The sequence below is a fragment of the Arachis hypogaea genome, chromosome 17 (assembly GCF_003086295.3).
Source record: "Arachis hypogaea cultivar Tifrunner chromosome 17, arahy.Tifrunner.gnm2.J5K5, whole genome shotgun sequence".
NCBI classification, from domain to species: Eukaryota; Viridiplantae; Streptophyta; class Magnoliopsida; order Fabales; family Fabaceae; genus Arachis; species Arachis hypogaea.
The window spans coordinates 59,026,549-59,030,994 of NC_092052.1; the positions used below are offsets into that span (position 1 = coordinate 59,026,549).

Sequence of the window (4,446 nt, forward strand, 5' to 3'; positions counted from 1 at the left end):
GTGATCAGGTCAATTTTATAGACTCCCAACACCAAACTTAGAGTTTGGATATGGGAGTTCAACACCAAACTTAGAGTTTGGCTGAGGCCTCCCAACACCAAACTTAGAGTTTGATTGTGGGGGCTCTGTATGACTCTGTTTTGAGAGAAGCTTACTGTGCCTCTTTTCCATGTTTACAGAAGGATGACCTTGAGTTTTAAACACAAGGGAGTCTTCATTCAATTGAAGGACTAGTTCATCTCTGTCAACATCAATTACAGCTCTTGCTGTGGCTAGGAAGGGACTTCCAAGGATGATAGATTCATCCTCATCCTTCCCAGTATCTAGGATTATGAAATCAGCAGGGATGTAAAGGCCTTCAACCTTTACTAACACGTCCTCTACCTGTCCATAAGCCTCTTTTCTTGAATTGTCTACCATCTCTAATGAGATTCTGGCAGTTTGCACCTCAAAGATTCCCAGTTTCTCCATTACAGAGAGGGGCATGAGGTTTATCCCTGACCCAAGGTCACACAGAGCCTTCTCAAAGGTTATGGTGCCTATGGTACAAGGTATTAGGAACTTTCCAGGATCCTGTTTCTTCTGAGACAATCTCAGTTGATCCAATGCATTTAGTTCATTGGTGAACAGGGGAGGTTCATATCCCCAAGTTTCATTACCAAATAAATTGGCATTCAGCTTCATGATTGCACCAAGGAACTTGGCAACTTGTTCTTCAGTGACATCCTCATTCTCTTCAGAAGAAGAATACTCATCAGAACTCATGAATGGCATAAGGAAGTTCAATGGAATCTCTATGGTCTCTAGATGAGTCTTAGATTCCTTTGGTTCCTCAGAGGGAAACTCCTTATTGATCACTGGACGTCCCAGGAGGTCTTCCTCCTTGGGATTCACGTCCTCCCCTTCCTCCTTGGATTCGGCCATGTAATTAATTCAATGGCCTTGCACTCTCCTTTTGGATTCTCTTCTGTAATGCTTGGGAGAGTACTAGGAGGGGTTTCAGTGATTCTTTTACTCAGCTGGCCCACTTGTGCTTCCAAACTTCTAATGGAGGACCTTGTTTCATTCATGAAACTCACAGTGGCCTTAGATAGATCAGAGACTAAGTTTGCTAAATTAGAGGTATTTTGTTCAAAGTTCTCTGTCAGTTGCTGAGTGGATGATGGAAAAGGCTTGCTATTGCTAAACCTGTTTCTTCCACCATTATTAAAACCTTGTTGAGGCTTTTGTTGATCCTTCCATGAGAGATTTGGGTGATTTCTCCATGAGGGATTATAGGTGTTTCCATATGGTTCACCCATGTAATTCACCTCTGCTATTGCAGGGTTTTCAGGATCATAAGCTTCTTCTTCAGAAGATGCCTCTTGAGTACTGTTGGATGCAGCTTGCATTCCATTCAGACTCTGAGAAATCATATTGACTTGCTGAGTCAATATTTTATTCTGGGCCAATATGGCATTCAGAGTATTAATTTCAAGAACTCCCTTCTTCTGAGGCATCCCATTACTCACAGGATTCCTCTCAGAAGTGTACATGAACTGGTTATTAGCAACCATGTCAATGAGTTCTTGAGCTTCTGCAGGCGTTTTTTTTAGGTGAATGGATCCACCTGCAGAAGTATCCAATGATATCTTAGCTAATTCAGACAGACCATCGTAGAATATATCCAAGATGGTCCATTCTGAAAGCATGTCAGAAGGACACTTTTTGGTTAGTTGCTTGTATCTCTCCCAAGCTTCATAGAGGGATTCACCTTCTTTCTATCTGAAGGTTTGAACATCCACTCTAAGCTTACTAAGCTTTTGAGGAGGAAAGAACTTAGCTAAGAAAGCCGTGACCAGCTTATCCCAAGAGTTCAGGCTATCTTTAGGTTGAGAATCCAACCATATTCTAGCTCTGTCTTTTATAGCAAACGGGAAAAGCATGAGTCTGTAGACTTTAGGATCTACTCCATTAGTCTTAATAGTATCACAGATTTGCAAGAATTCATTTAAGAACTGAAAGGGATCTTCAGATGGAAGTCCATGAAACTTGCAGTTTTATTGCATCAGAGAAACTAATTGAGGTTTAAGCTCAAAATTGTTTGCTCCAATGGTAGGGATGGAGATGCTTCTTCCATGTAAATTGGAATTAGGTGCAGTAAAGTCACCAAGCATCCTCCTTGCATTATTATTATTTTTGGCTGCCATCTCCTCTTCCTGTTCAAAAATTTCTGTAAGGTTATCTCTGGATTGTTGTATTTTAGCTTCTCTTAGTTTCCTCTTCAGAGTCCTTTCAGATTCAGGGTCTGCTTCAACAAGAATGTTCTTGTCCTTGCTTCTGCTCATATGAAAAAGAGAGAACAGAAAAATAATAATAATAGGGATCCTTTTTACCCAGGTATAGAGGTTCCCCTTTGTGAGTAGAAGAAGAAAAGAATGTAATGTAAAGAAAGAGAAGGGAGGAGAATCCAAACACAAGGGTGAGGATAACAGAGATATGAGATGAAGAGAAGTGTTAGTAAGTAATAAATAAATAGAAAGAGATGGGAGAGAGGGAATTCGAAAAATAAATTTTGAAAAAGAGTTAATGATTTTCAAAAATGAAGATAAAATTAAAATTAAAATTAAAATTGAAATAGTTAATTAATAAAAAAGAATTTTTGAAAAAGAGGGAGGTATTTTCAAAAATTAGAGAGAGATAGAGAGTTAGTTAGGTAGTTTTGAAAAAGATATGATTGAAACAAAAAGATAAGATTTGAAAATCAATTTTTAAAAAAAGATAAGAAGATAAGAAGTTAGAAAAGATATTTTAAAATCAAATTTTTGAAAAAGATACGATTATAAAAAGATATGATTAAAATTAGTTTTGAAAAAGATTTGAATTTTAAAATCAAAATTAATGACTTGACTCACAAGATATGATTCTAGAACTTAAAGTTTGAATCTTTCTTAACAAGCAAGTAACAAACTTGAAATTTTTAAATCAAAACATTAATTTTTGATGCTATTTTCGAAAATTATGAGATAAAGATAAGAAAAAGATTTTTGAAAATTAATTTAAAAAATTTTCGAAAATAAATAAGAAAAATGAAAAAGATTTAATTTTTGAAAAAGATTTTGAAAAGATAAGATTTTTAAATTGAAAATTTGATTTGATTCATAAGAAATAATTAAATTTAAAAACTTTTTGACTAAATCAAATCATATTTTCGAAAATTTTGAGTAAAACAAGGAAAAATATATTTTTTTGATTTTTGAATTTTTAATGAAGAAAGAGAAAAACATGGAAAAGACTCATAACATAAAAATTATGAATCAAAACACACAATGCATGCAAGAACACTATGAATGTCAAGATGAACACCAAGAACACTTTGAAGATCAAGATGAACATCAAGACTTATTTTTGAAAATTTTTAATGAAAGAAAAATATGCAAGACACCAAACTTAGAAATATTTCATGTTCAGACACTATGAATGCAAAAATGCACATGAAAAATAAGAAAAGGCACAAAACAAGAAAACATCAAGATCAAACAAGAAGATTTACCAAGAACAACTTGAAGATCATGAAGAACACCATGAATGCATGATTTTTTTCGAAAAATGCAAGATGAACATGCAATTGACACCAAACTTAAAATCTGACTCAAGACTCAAACAAGAAACACAAAATATTTTTGATTTTTATGATTTTCTATTTTTTTTGGTATTTTTCAAAAATTATTTGAAAAAAGAAAAATAAGGATTCCAAAATTTTTAATATGAATTCCAGGAATCTTACATTCTTAGTCTAAAGCTTCAGTCCAGGAATTAGACATGGCTCACTAGCCAGCCAAGCTTTCAATGAAATCTCCGGTCCAAAATACTAGACATGGCCAATGGCCAGCCAAGCTTCAGCAGATATTGATACCTCTCATGTATACAACAACTAAGTGTGTAACTGCCAAATGGGTGAAGATCAACAAGCTCTTGTGATGATAAGTTGAAACCCCAGTCCAAAAAATTAGACATGGCTTACAGCCAGCCAGGATTCAACAAATCATCATGAAACACTAGAATTCATTCTTAAAAATTCTGAAGAAGAATATATTTTTGAAAATTTTTAAATTTTTTTTTCGAAAATTATAAGAATAAAAATAAAAACTTAAAATTAAAATAAAATTACCTAATCTGAGCAACAAGATGAACCGTCAGTTGTCCAAACTCAAAACAATCCCTGGCAACGGTGCCAAAAACTTGGTGTTGTTGCCGGATTAAAAACTTGGCACCATTGTGGTCTGGAAACAATTGTGAAATTGTTGTTCGAAATAGATTGTCCCCGGCAACGGCGCTAAAAACTTGGTGTGCGAAATTGTGATCCCTGGGCGAAATTGTCACTCGAACAATCCCTGGTGATGGCTCCAAAGACTTGGTGCACGAATCTTAATTCATAATTTGTCACAACTTCGATACAACTAACCA

General features: G+C 34.9%; 1 non-coding gene across 1 annotated transcript; it reads left to right on the forward strand.

Moving 5' to 3' along the window:
• Positions 1-1,685: 1,685 nt before the first annotated feature.
• Positions 1,686-1,793, forward strand: LOC112768123 (small nucleolar RNA R71). Its single transcript, XR_003185562.1, has one exon. It is a non-coding gene; the product is annotated as a small nucleolar RNA R71 (small nucleolar RNA).
• The last annotated feature ends 2,653 nt before the right edge of the window (positions 1,794-4,446 follow it).